The following is a 14,950-nucleotide window of genomic DNA, read 5'->3' as shown; positions in this document are numbered from 1 at the left end:
CCGGACCCTGATTCCAACTCACATCGATCTAGCCGGTAACACCTCATATCACATTGCGGCCTCACGAACGGTATCCCACGGGTGTCGCCTTACCATGTCCCGGGACCGTTTGCTCCCTTTGGCTCACGTATATGATAGTGTCACTAGCATCCATATGATAGAGAACCCGGGCCGACATGGCTAGTCGTGAACCCAAAGCGGCACAGACCTATGGAGACAGGCATATATGAATCACATCGAGCATGTCGGTCATCAGCGAGTGAATCCGGGCTGTAGTACAGGGCTAACAGGACTCCGGGGAACCCGGGCTATAGCAGGCTAGGCAGGACTCCAGGTGTTACCGCGTGACATTTCCCCGAAGGGACAGACATAGGAACGAAGTGAAACACATGCCGGCCAGTCAAGTGTCCTGAGCAGTAGTGTTGGGCTAGCAGGACTCCGGCGAACCGGGCTGTAGCGGACTACTATGGCTCGAGGAACACTAGACTACATTTCCCCATAAGAAAGGCTGCCAAGGATAAACAACTAGATTGTCGGATCCCGGTCATACCGAGCATTTCAATCATACACACAATATGCCCGATATGAGTGCATACAACATGGCATCACACCATAACTCTGGAACTCAAGTACTTTATTTAGAGGCTCCAGAGAGCCATACATAACATGTTCATACAGGTAGGGGTCACATGATCCGACACTCAAGTCATACAAGCATACAAGCACATGCGGAAGCAAATAGTCTGAGTACACATACTAGAAAGCAAGAAGGCTTCTCGAAGCCTGTCTATCTACATAGGTCCCTCCATGGCCAGGATCACCACCTGGGTGGCTAGTCACTCATCGACATCAAGGTCTACGTAGAACCCATCAGAGGGGGCGGTGTTGTCGTCTAAAAACAGTAATTAAGCAAACATGAGTACAAGGTACTCAGCAAGTCTTACAACAGAACCTACTATACATGCTCATTCTCAAGAAGGTGGTGGGATTATTGCAGCAAGCCAGCTTTGACTCTTGGCTAACCTATCCTACAAGACTCCACTAGTAAAATAGTTTTCGCACACGAGTCCACTACTCACCAACACAATACTCCACCGGGGATCCTCCCTCGTCATCCTACGAGAGGGCCATCCTCGGTACTCACACTTATCTTGAGTCTTTTAGTAGTAACCATTAACTTGTCTATGAACTGTATAGGCAACCAAGTAGTCCTTTACCGCGGACGCAACTATTCGAATAGTTTTATACCCTGCAGGGGTGTACTTCCTCATACACGCTTTCACCACTTACCGCCGTTTACACGACATGTACTCGGGAACCTTCAAGCGGAAGCCCAACGAGCGTGTCGGCCACGGCCTACCTAAACTCTCAAGTCTCTAGTCCAGGTTCATCGCCTATCCAGGTTCCATCCGCAGGGAGTCCGGCCGAGGTTTCCACATATGGCCCCGAACGATGTGAATAGGGTCCCGAGACGCCAAACGGGAGCCCGGCATACCTGGCCACGGTGTATCTACCGCAACATAGCCCACCCCTAGGGTCAGCGCTACCCACGGCCGCCAACACATAACCTACAAACACCAGAAACTATTTGCAACTCCTGGACAGAGTACTAGGGTGATTAAGAAGCCGAGAGGGTCAATTAAGGATCCCAATGCATGGTAGTAGCTGATTCTTAAAATCACACATACAGATCTCAGTTCTTAGGGACGGTCTCAATGAAACAACCCACCATGTACTCCTACATGGCCTCTCATCTATACCTTTACCAAGTCATGTTCAACACATCCCTCACATTACCGACATAATCCTTTCACTCTAGCCCATCACCCAGATGAACCAGACCTGACACAACTCTAAGCATAGCAGGCATAGCAAGGTAGGAATCACATACATGGCTCAATCAACTCCTACACATGCTAGTGGGTTTCATCTAGTTATTGTGGCAATGACAGGGCATGCAGAGGATAAGGGTTCAACTACCGTAGCACACAACAGTTTGAATAGCGTTGTCTTAATGCAGTAAACAACAGCAGAAGCGAGAACATGGGTTTGTATCGGAATGATCAATGGGTTGCTTGCCTTTTGTAGTGGTAGTAGGGTACTACCCTTCAGACGGATACTGGGGGTTATCCTCGGAGGCAGAACCTACCACGAAAGTCACACCGAACATAATCAACATATGACAATATGCAACAATATGATGCATGCTATGACATGGCAAAATGAATGTGTCTTGGCCTAATGCAAGCTAAAACAGGAAGGAATGAACTCATTTGAATCAAAGATTCAAATGTTAGCTCATTTAATATGGCCTTATTAGTGCATTATCTTATTCTGCTTAAACAGCAGGGTTAACTTGTTTTGTCATGCATGAAACCATTACAGATGGATAGAGTGAATTTTTCTGATCATTTTCATATATAAATTGTTTGATTTGGAGCTATGGTTGATTTTCTATGATTTTTAGAAGTTTTGGCTATTTTCTGGAATTTCCTATATAAGAATAAATCCAGTAATTGAATTAATGCGTCAGCATGACATAGGTGTGATGTCAGCGGGTCAACTGGGTTGGCCAGGTCAAACTTGACTGGTGGTCCCTGTCTGTCAGTGACTCAGCTAATTAACATAATTAAATTAACACTAATTAACTGTCAGTGACTAAACTAATTAAAATTAGTTAAAACTAATCCTAAACCAATTAGCAGGCCGGACCCACCTGTCATAGACTCAGGGGGGTCAACCTGGCCCACACGGGGTCAAACAGGGTCAACTGGCCGGCGTCTAGCCGCCGGCGAGGCGAGACACGGTGGAGTAGTGCGGGATTTGCACTCCGGCGACCAAAAGGACGGCGGAGACCATCTACGTGATCCGGGGAGGAAGCCGCGTCGAGTGGTGGCAGTGGGTGCAGCTGGGGTTGCCGGAAACGTCGCCGGCGACGAGTTTGGTGGCGGCCGGACCTCGGGTGAGGATGAACTAGTCGCTAGGGGGCACGGGGAGGCGCGTGGTTTGGTGCATTGAGCTCCTGGAGGTGCGGTAGGACTAGTGGACAGGGTGGCGTGGCCATTGGGTGGCCGGAGCCTCGTCGGCAACGAGCTCCGCGGCGGTGCGTGCGGGTGGGGAGGTGGCTGAGCTCACGGGGGTCTCGTCGAGGCAGTCAGCGAGGTCGGGGATGAGCTGATGCGGCGGGGACGGCGAAGGTGATCTCCGGTGGCCGGAGTTGAAGGCGAGCTCGGTGCAGCGTCTCCGGGGCGAGCAAGCGCTCGGGGCTCGACCCACTAGATGTAATCGATGACGGCGGAGCTCGTGGACACGATGGCGCGGCGCGAGGACGACGGAGGGCACGGCTACGACGACGGTGCGGCGACAGGGGCGTCGGCCATGGTGGGGAACGGCCAAGGGAGAGAGAGACAGGGGGAAATTGCGTGTCTAGGGGCTTCGGGGTGCGACGTGGTGGCGTCCAGGCGTCCAGGGCGCGGGCGGCAAGCAGGTGGCGCCGTGGCGAGCTCAGGCGCGCCGGCGTCACCTCCCTGCCTGCCTGGCGAGGAAGAAGAAGCTGGCTGGCGTGGGCCAGCAAAGTGCTAGGCCGCCAGGTGGGCCGGCTGGTGGGCTAGGTGGGCTGCGCTGGTAAGTTCCTCTCTCTCTCTTTCTTTTCCTATTTTTTATTTATTCTATTATTTCTGTAACTTCAGGGCTTTATTAAAAATGCCAGGGCATTTCCATAAATCATAAAATTAATCATGGCTACTGCTTAGAATATATCCAACAGCAAACATTTAATTTATGATTATTTGAGCATTTAAAATATTTTATAGAATTTAAATGCCCAAATACAAATACTATAAGGATTAATCCAATGACCTTAAGATGTCCTAGAAAAATGTGCACCATTTTTGTCAGGGGTTTTAACCCAAAACAAAAAGGGTGGGCTTTTTAGAAGGGCATTTCAGGTTCATTGAAAAAGTTTTTAGTAAACCCTAGTTGTTCCAGGGGGGGTGCTGGGGGTTCTGTCTTCCCCATTTCAAATTTAAGAGGAATTTAAACATGATGCACACTCTAATGCTTGAACTAGCTAGGGTGTGATAGACCCCTCGGCGACCGTTGACCCCCTCTCGACCCTCGACCCCTTGGCGACCCTCGACGACCCTCGTTCCCGAGAAAAAAAAGGAAGAAGAAGAAAAAAAAGAGGAGAAGAAAGAATAGAGGAGAAGAACTCCTTTATTCTTTATTCCCCTCTTTTTTTCTTCTTCCTCTTCTTTTTTTATCGTCTTCTTCCTCTCATGTTCGACGACCCTCGACCCCGATAACATTTTTTTCTCCGAGAGAGTTAGTGTTCCCGAGTGAACCGGAGGGGGACATTGGTCATATCGGATTCGTCATATTTTCTATGAATGTACTGTATACATACATCCATCGATATCATTCCATACATACATAGACATCTACATTATATATGAACAAAAAAAATCAAAATTAATCATACATACATCTCCAGTACATATGAACAAAAATTATGAACTTTCTCCCCAACTCATACATACATACATACATTTTGCAAAGGAGCTATATTTTGCGAAGGAGCAGCGGGGAAGGAAGGAGGGGGGGATGTGGCGGTAGCTACCTCTCTTGGCGGGATCGGGGAGGAGACGCGGGCGGCCGGCGTCGGGGGCGACGGCGACGAGGACGGGATCGGGGTCGACGAGCGCGATGACAGGGGCTGCTCGGGGGCGGCGGATGGGCGGCCGGCAACGACGGTGAGGCGGGGCGCGCTCGGGGGCGGCGGACGACCTCGAGGGCGCAGTGGGTGCTCGGGGGCGGCGGACGCGCGGTGGTGACGACGGCGAGGCAGGGCGCGCTCGGGGGCGGCGGACGGGCTCGGGGGTGCAGGGGGTGCGCCAGGGCACGCTCGGGGGCGGCGAACGGCGTCGGCGTGGGATCGGGGGCGGGGCAGGGGCAACGGCGGCGACGGCGAGGCGCAGAGGGGTAGCCTGGCGGCGTCGTCGGGGCGGGATCGAAGAACTGAACCAAAATTTTCACAAGTGTTGTATATATAGACCGAGCATTGGTCCCGGTTTGTGGCTCAAACCGGGACCAATGCCCCCTTTAGTCCCGATTGGTGCCACCAACCGGGACCAAAGGCCTCTTTTCAGCAGCCCAAAGGTCGGGAAGCGACGGCCTTTGGTCCCGGTTGGTGGCACCAACCGGGACTAAAGGGGTCATTTGTCCCGGTTTGAGCCACGAACCGGGACCAATGCCCCCCTTTAGTCCCGGTTGGTGCCACCAACGGGGACCAATGGCCTGCGCCTGCCAAAGCCGCGGTGCGGTGAGATGTTTAGTCCCACCTCGCTAGCCGAGGAGCGGCAGGACCTGTTTATAAGCCCTGCCCCGCCATCTTCATTGAACTCGTCTGAATTGCAGGCCTCTAGGCCTAATCTCGCACTGCTATGCCTGTGGGCCTGCCGGTTCTTCTCCGGGCCTAAATCCTGGCCCATGGATGGGTTTCTAGTCGTATTCAGGCCGTGGTGACCCAGCAGGTGGCATTTTTTTGCCATTTTTTTCATTTCTACTTAGAACTAAATACTTATAGTTTTTTAGTGATTTTTTTTCTTTGAGGTCACAAAAATTATAAACTTTCTGTTAGTGCCATTAGTTTTAAAATTTGAATAGTTTAAATTTGATTTTTTTAAAATTTGTGTGAATCACTAGTTTATGAATAACTTTACTATAAAAATTGATTTTTGAGTCATTCTTTTTCCTGCTATTTAACATTACTGTGTTTTATCATTATACTCAATTTGGTAATTTTAGGTAGTCATAACAAATATTATAGACATTTTTTTATTTTTTGATATTTATTTTTTCATTTCTACTTACAACAAAATACTTATAGTTTTTTAGTGATTACTTTTTTCTTTTAGGTCACAAAAACTATAAACTTTCTGTTAGTGCCATTAGTTTTCAAATTTGAAAACACTTTTTTTAGTTTTTTTTTCTTTTCATGCCTTTTTTCCAGTTTTTTTGTTTTGTTTTCTGCCTTATTTATTTTCTTTTGTTTTTTGCTTTTAGTTTTAGAAAAATTATAAACTTTCTGTTAGTGCCATTAGTTTTCAAATTTGAAAACACTTTTTTAGTTTTTTTGTTTTCTTTGTTGCTTTATTTATTTTATTTTGTTTCTACTTATAACAAAATACTTATTGTTGCTATTTTTATTTTTTTCTAGTTTTTTTGTTTTGTTTTCTGTATTATTTATTTTCTTTTGTTTTTTGCTTTATTTTTTAATTCTTTTTGCTTTTAGGTCAGCAAAATTATAAACTTTCTGTTAGTGCCATTAGTTTTAGAAAAATTATAAACTTTCTGTTAGTGCCATTAGTTTTCAAATTTGAATAGTTAAAATTTGAATTCTTTGAAATTTGTGTGAATCACGAGTATGTGATTAACTTTACTAAAAAAATGAACATAGATGCACCTATAGAGAAAATTCGACCTAAATTCATAGTTTTCAAATGTACTCTGAAAAAGTTGGCATAACATACTCGTGTGTTACGAAGTTGGCATGGTATCATCATAATAGTTGCGGGAGAAAGTCTTCAGTTTTTCTTCGCTTGTGTCATTTGCTTATTGCGCCGTAACCATGGATAATCTTCATCGTTTATCAGGATGCCTGGGTCAGCCTTGACATTGAAGGGAGGAATTTCATGAAACTTTTCATAATCTTCAGACATGTTTGTCTTACCCTCCACTCCCAGGATGTCCCTTTTTCCTGAAAGAACTATGTGGCGCTTTGGCTCATCGTATGATGTATTCGCTTCTTATCTTTTATTTTTCTCGGTTTGGTAGACACGTCCTTCACATAGATAACCTGTTCCACAACATTGGCTAGGACGAACGGTTCGTCGGTGTACCCAAGATTTTTCAGATCCACTGTTGTCATTCCGTACTGTGGGTCTACCTGTACCCCGCCTCCTGACAGATTGACCCATTTGCACTTAAACAAAGGGACCTTAAAATGATGTCCGTAGTCAAGTTCCCATATGTCCACTATGTAACCATAATATGTGTCCTTTCCGCTCTCGGTTGCTGCATCAAAGCGGACACCACTGTTTTGGTTGGTGCTCTTTTGATCTTGGGCGATCGTGTAAAATGTATTCCCATTTATCTCTTATCCTTTGTAAGTCAATACAGTCAAAGATGGTCCCCTGGACAACAAGTACAGCTCATCACAAATAGTGTTGTCACCTCTGAGACGTGTTTCCAACCAACTGCTGAAAGTCCTGATGTGTTCACATGTAATCCAGTCGTCGCACTACTCCGGGTGTTTGGAGCGCAGACTGTTCTTTTGTTCATCGACATACGGGGTCACCAAGGTAGAGTTCTGTAGAACTGTGTAGTGTGCTTGAGACCAAGAATATCCGTCCCTGCATATTATTGAGGCCCCTCCCATCATGCCTTTTCTAGTCAGTCTCCCCTCATACTGTGATTTAGGGAGACCTATCTTCTTAAGGCCAGGAATGAAGTCAACACAAAACCCAATGACATCCTCTGTTTGATGGCCCATGGAGATGCTTCCTTCTGGCCTAGCGCGGTTACGGTCATATTTCTTTAGGACTCCCATGAACCTCTCAAAGGAGAACATATTGTGTAGAAATACGGGCCCCAGGATGACAATCTCGTCGACTAGATGAACTAGGACGTGCGTCATGATATTGAAGAAGGATGGTGGGAACACCAGCTCGAAACTGACAAGACATTGCGCCACATCACTCCTTAGCCTTGGTACGATTTCTGGATCGATCACCTTCTGAGAGATTGCATTGAGGAATGCACATAGCTTCACAATGGCTAATCGGACGTTTTCCGGTAGAAGCCCCCTCAATGCAACCGGAAGCAGTTGCGTCATAATCACGTGGCAGTCATCAGACTTTAGGTTCTGAAACTTTTTCTCTGGCATATTTATTATTCCCTTTATATTCGACGAGAAGCCTGTCGTGACCTTCATACTGAGCAGGCATTCAAAGAAGATTTCTTTCTCTTCTTACATAAGAGCGTAGCTGGCAGGACCTTTATACTGCTTCGGAGGCATGCCGTCTTTTTCATGAAAACGTTGTAGGTCCTCCCGTGCCTCAGGTGTATCTTTTGTCTTCCCATACACGCCCAATAAGCCTAGCAGGTTCATGCAAAGGTTCTTCGTCACGTGCATCACGTCGATTGAAGAGAGGACCTCTAGGTATTTCCAGTAGGGTAGGTCCCAAAATATAGATTTCTTCTTCCACATAGGTGCGTGTCCCTCAGCGTCATTCGGAATAGCTAGTCCGCCGAGACCCTTTCCAAAGATTACGTGTAAATCATTGACCATAGCAAGTACGTGATCTACCTCGCCTTGGAAATGCTTGCCTTTCTTTCGACATTGATGGTTGGTCGTAAGAAATCGATGATGGCCCAGGTACACATTCTTCCTGCATTCGTCCAGGTATATACTTTCAGTGTCATCTAAACAGTGCGTGCGTGTGTGGTATCCGTCTGTCCTGAAAGGTTACTGAGAGCGGGCCAATCATTGATGGTCACGAACAGCAACGCCTTTAGGTTAAATTCCTCCTGTCTGTGCTCATCCCACGTACGTACACCGTTTCCATTCCACAGCTGTAAAAGTTCTTCAACTAATGGCCTTAGGTACACATCAATGTCGTTGCCGGGTTGCTTAGGGCCTTGGATGAGAACTGGCATCATAATGAACTTCCGCTTCATGCACATCCAAGGAGGAAGGTTATACATACATAGAGTCACGGGCCAGGTGCTGTGATTGCTGCTCTGCTCCCCGAAAGGATTAATGCCATCCGCGCTTAAAGAAAACCATACGTTCCTTGGGTCCTTTGCAAACTCATCCCAGTACTTTCTCTCGATTTTTCTCCACTGCGACCCGTCAGTGGGTGCTCTCAACTTCCCGTCTTTCTTACGGTCCTCATTGTGCCATCGCATCAACTTAGGATGCTCTTCTTTCTAAACAGACGTTTCAACCGTGGTATTATAGGAGCATACCACATCACCTTCGCAGGAACCCTCTTCCTGGGGGGCTCGCTGTCAACATCACCAGGGTCATCTCGTCTGATCTTATACCGCAATGCACCGCATACCGGGCATGCGTTCAGATCCTTGTATGCACCGCGGTAGAGGATGCAGTCAATAGGGCAGGAACTGCATTAGGGCATGCATGTATCTTCTCCACCTCCAATCCTAGAGGGCATACGACCTTCTTTGCTGCGTATGTACTGTCGGGCAATTCGTTATCCTTTGGAAGCTTCTTCTTCAATATTTTCAGTAGCTTCTCAAATCCTTTGTCAGCCACATGATTCTCTTCCTTCCACTGCAACAATTCCAGTACGGTACCAAGCTTTGTGTTGCCATCTTCGCAATTGGGGTACAACCCTTTTTTGTGATCCTCTAACATGCGATCGAACTTCAGCTTCTCCTTTTGACTTTCGCATTGCGTCCTTGCATCGACAATGACCCGGCGGAGATCATCATCATCGGGCACATCGTCTGGTTCCTCTTGATCTTCAGCAGCTTCACCTGTTGCAGCATCATTGGGCACATCGTCTGGTTCCTCTTGATCTTCACCAGCTCCCCCCGTTGCAGCATCACCGTATTCAGGGGGCACATAGTTGTCATCGTACTCTTCTTCTTGGCCGTCTTCCATCATAACCCCTATTTCTCCGTGCCTCGTCCAAACATTATAGTGTGGCATGAAACCCTTGTAAAGCAAGTGGGAGTGAAGGATTTTCCGGTTAGAGTGAGACCTCGAATTCCCACATTCAGTGCATGGACAACACATAAAACCATTCTGCTTGTTTGCCTCAGCCGCATCGAGAAACTCATGCACACGGAGGTGTGTCTGTCACCATACATCCATTGCCGGTTCATCTGCGTGCATTATACATAATTAAGTGTCCAAATTAATAGAAGTTCATCATCACATTAAAACCAAAGTACATACATAGTTCTCATCTAAGAACATATAGCTCTCCAGAGCATCTAATTAATTAAACCATACATTGCAACTATGTAAAAAAAATTCAATGCGAAAACAAATATGATCATAATCGCAACCAAGGTAACAATTGATCCAACGACATAATGATACCAAGCCTCAGTATGATTGGCATATTTTCTAATCTTTCTAATCTTCAACCGCATTGCATCCATCTTGATCTTGTGATCATCGACGACATCCGCAACATGCAACTCCAATATCATCTTCTCCTCCTCAATTTTTTTATTTTTTCCTTCAACAAATTGTTTTCTTCTTCAACTAAATTTAACCTCTCAACAATAGGGTCGGTTGGAATTTCCGATTCACATACATCCTACATAAATAAAATCTATGTCACGTTGGTCGACATAATTTTCATAAACAATAAATGAACCAATAGTTATAAATATAATATATATACCACATCCGAATCATAGACAGGACGAGGGCCGACGGGGGCGGATACCAAAACCATCGCACTATATAAGATGCAATAATAAAAGTAAGAAAATAATACAAGTATCTATGTAAACATACAAGTAAGAATATTTTTTCCTTTCAGAAAGAAGATAAGAACAAGAGGCTCACCACGGTGGTGCCGGCAATGAGCTCGGCGCGGGTGATCGACGGCGGTGAAGACGGGGACGGGGCGTGACGGACCGCTAAACCTAGACAAATATTGCGGAAAATGGATCTTGCAGGACGAGCTTGGAGAGGAGAAAGCTTAAGTAGTGTGGCTCGAGCATTCCATCGAACACCTTGTGTGCATAGGAGGTGAGCTAGAGCACCACCAAGCCCTCTCCCCCTCGGCCAGAAAAAACAGAGAAGTGTGCTCTCCTCTTACGCGAGGGGGTATATATAGGCACCTCATTGGTCCCGGTTGGTGGCATGAACCGGGACTAAAGGGGAGCCTTTGGTCCCGGTTCAAGCCACCAACCGGGACCAATGGTGGTGGGCCAGGAGCGAGGCCCATTGGTCCCGGTTCGTCCCACCAACCTGGACCAAAAGGTCCAGATGAACCGGGACCAATGGCCCACGTGGCCCGGCCGCCCCCCTGGGCTCACGAACCGGGTCCAATGCCCCCATTGGTCTCGGTTCTGGACTGAACCAGGACTAATGGGCTGACCCGACCTGGACCGTTGCCCCCTTTTCTACTAGTGTAAGGCTAACATTATTCTCACGGAGGTGCCTAACCATAGTTTTGGTAGAATCATCTATGTGTCTATGAGAAAACAAATGCTTTTTTTGGCCACAACTCTCAACCAGATCATGGTTGTGTTGTTCATTGAATATCTTGACATACCATAGTAAATCATTGGACCTAAGCAACCTTAGCCGTGCACGATATCCACATCTGGTGCTGCTGAGCTTTGTCTTCTTATCAATGCCCTGCAATGTCAGACAAATATTTGTTAAGAATAAGAAAGATCTATTTGCGTAAGAGTAATATCGCATAAAGTTTATACCTAGAAACTTTATACCTCACGCTGGCATCTGAACTCTTGCATAGTTCGCTCTTCCTTGGTGTTAGTATACGAGTCATCACTCCTTATGATGAACCCAAGGACCCATGAATATAAATTGTAGAACTGGTAACCTTCGCTTGCTGAGCCAAATATCATGCCTACTTCAGGCTTGAACAAAGTTACTGTTTTATCTTTACTGTATGCTCTTATAGACTGCTCCATTAAATTTGGTATTCTCTTCTCCCCGAAAAGAGTAGTTATACCATCTGGATGCATTTTTCTAAGGATGTGCAAGGTGTGATTTAATAATAAGTGAAAACGGGAATTAGCATCAAGGACTTTATGTTGATCAACAAACCTGTAGTAGTGTGATTTGCTTGAAGCATCATCATCATCGTTCTCTACAGCCATTGAAGAAAAACTACGTATAGTGGATGTTTGGTTAGCTGAAGAGGCACATAACAACTCTCTATTTTTGTCATTTTCTATTAGGGAGGCTGGATCATCCTTGTTATCCTGGATACAACATGATTTATGGTTGTGTTCCAACCTGCAGACATTAAAATAGTTAAGCATACATCCAGATTTACATTAAGTTATATTTAAACGATATATTTTAAGATATGGAGAAATATAGCTTGCCTGGAATAGTCTGAATCATTTGAGTACTCTTCTTCATCTGAATTTATTGGTACAGGTGAATCTACCAATGCTATTTTCTCTTGACAATCCCCACTGAATAGATAAACAGAATATATTATTATAATAACAGAATCTAAGTCAATTTTATAGAACATTTCAAGTGAAAAATATTCCACACGCATTGCTTAGAGTTATACTTCACTAGCCTCAGTAATAGAAAAAGGGTCTTTTGTCCCGGTTGGTAAGGGCCTTTTGTCCCGGTTTTTGAACCAGGACTAAAGGGTCGTTACTAATTCCCTGGCCCTTTAGTCCCGGTTCAAAAAGGAACCGGGACAGATGGGCCTCCACGTGGCCGGTGTGCCGAGCCCAGGCAGGAGGGCCTTTGGTCCTGGTTGGTGGCACCAACCGGGACCAATAGGCATCCACGCGTCAGCATTTCAGGGGCTGAGGTTTTTGTTTTTGTTTGCCTTTGGTCCCGGTTGGTGGCACCAACCGGGACCAATAGGCATCCACGCTCAGCATTTCAGGGGCTGAGGATTTTGTTTTTTTTGAAAGAGGGGGGGGGGGGGTTGGGGGTTTTGGGAGGTTAATTTAGGTGTTCCATATATTGTGTTAGCTAGCTAATTAATAGAGAGAAGTGTCCTCTCTTATGTCCGTGCTTGGTCGACGCTACATACTATATACGTATAGAGAGGACTAGACACGCTAGCTAGCTAATAAGCAAATGAAGGAAACAGAAGATCGTCATGAACATATATGCATACAGAGAGAAGTGATATCGACCACCTCTCCTCCGAGAGATTGGTCGAACAACTTCTCGTATATCTATCCGACACTACCGGCTACATATATACAATAATTATCTCTGACAATATAATCTCCTAATTATATACGAACACAAGATCCACATAGTATTCTCCGTCTTTAGCGATCACATGGTCAAGGAAGAATGCCGCTAATTCCTCTTGAATTGCTCGCATACGATGTGGTGCTAGGAGTTCATCCCGCATCCAAAAGATCTAATTTGAAGAAGGGGGTCAATACATACATATATATATATGTGTGTATATATATATGAATAAATGAAACTCAACACAAATGATGGTAATAAAATAAAATTGTGAATATTATTTCTTACGCACTTCATATTGTTCGTCAGTGTACCCTCGTTCACAGGTCGTATGGCGGATGGACTCGCAAACGTAGTATCCACAGAAAATCATTCCCTTGTTCCTGCCACAACCACTTTACAAGAAATAGAGGTCAATCAAACTGATAAGCAAGCATGCCAAATGGTACTGATGAAACTAGCACTTGAATCACTAGGAGATGCGTGGAACATGTTACTATATAGTACTTACTTTCGGGTGTCTAAATTGCAACTTCTTCGGCAGTCCCAGAGCTTTTTTTGTGAATTTTCTCCAAACCCTGCCAGACAAAGAAAACAATTACTTGATATATCAGGAAATGAACAAAGTTGTTGATATGGTGGATAATGATCGATTTAACTTACTTCTCGAATATTTGAGTCATGTCCGCATAGTCCTGGGGATCTTTTCATCTCGAGTCTAAGACGGTTACTAGTCCCTGCTCAAGCTTAATCTCTAGGAGAATGTACTGGAAGCTGCGCACGCATGCATAACTCATCAATTACATTACTATAACATGGACTAATAAGGAAAACCGAATATGCACAAGACAGTAACACTCACTTGAAGTTGTAAGGAAAGAGTATTATATCTTTGTTTTCATTTATTACCAACGATCGTAGCAAGTTGGCCTCGGTATCTTCGGCATGATATTTAACCTCAATTGCATCTATGAGATTTGTGTTAATGAACCCAATATCACTGATTTGTCTTTTCTTCAATTCGGCGATCTTCAATCTGCATAATATAGTGAGGATAATTATAAATACATGCAATGAAAGAGTTGACCTATACAGAGAGACTTAATGACAGAAGTAGTACTACTTACAGACAGTAGCAAGTGACCGTTGCTTTATCGAGGGCCTTTTGATTGAAAAACTGGAAGAACTCCTCAAATGGAACATTCAACAGTTCAATTCCAACGAGGTCATGCTCCTCTCTAACTCTCAGTGGCAAAGTATTCCTCCCCCCAAACTCTCTTCAGGTTTTCATGTACCAATCATGGAATCTTCGCATCATCATTGTTAGAGATCTTTCATCTTTGACGAGAGGCTTCTCGTACTCGTATCTGTGTTCCTCGACCTCCAAGAACTCATAATGTACATTGTCAGGCAGGTAATCTCCAAGATTGCTATAACCGGGCACCATCCTCGTATCATTAGCAGGCACCTTGAGCGGGGGGCACGATTGGTTCGCTTGTTTGCCGAGCTGGGGAAATTTTTTCGCAGCTCGTCATTCTTTTAACCTTTGATCACTGAAAGTACTTCCCGACCGCTCCGCTTCGACAAATGACTTTTCAATAATGCGCTCATAGTTGCCTTTCGGCGGAGACTTTGCTGGTTTTTTCAGGGCAGCCAGAGTGCGCTTCGCTTTCACCGAATCTACCTTCTCCTCCGGAGGTGGATGTTTCTTTGCTTTCACACCTTCAAAGAAGTTCCTCACTTCGGCTCGCGCGATGTCGGCGTTCTCCTCCGGGGTCCTCTCGTATGGTAACTTCTCTGGATTCTTCAGAGAAGGACCGAAATTGTATTGCCTCCCGCCTCTGGCTGTACTGCTAGACGCCGGTAGAGTAGACGGAGCGGCTGCGGCTGTCTTATTTCCTTGCTTACGAGGAGGAGGAGAAGGACTACGACGCGCCGGAGCAGCCGGAGCGGCGACGGGTCTCTTCCGCC

The 14,950-nt window shown here is 45.6% G+C and overlaps 1 pseudogene; it reads right to left on the bottom strand.

Moving 5' to 3' along the window:
• The window catches only part of LOC147958172 (protein FAR1-RELATED SEQUENCE 12-like), an 89,182-nt pseudogene extending 74,756 nt beyond the window's left edge, over positions 1 to 14,426 (bottom strand).
• Between the last annotated feature and the right edge of the window lie 524 nt (positions 14,427 to 14,950).

Source organism: Triticum urartu, chromosome 7A, assembly GCF_056163025.1.
Source record: "Triticum urartu cultivar PI428250 chromosome 7A, HENAU_Tu73, whole genome shotgun sequence".
NCBI lineage: Eukaryota > Viridiplantae > Streptophyta > Magnoliopsida > Poales > Poaceae > Triticum > Triticum urartu.
This window is presented reverse-complemented; position numbering and strand designations above follow the sequence as displayed.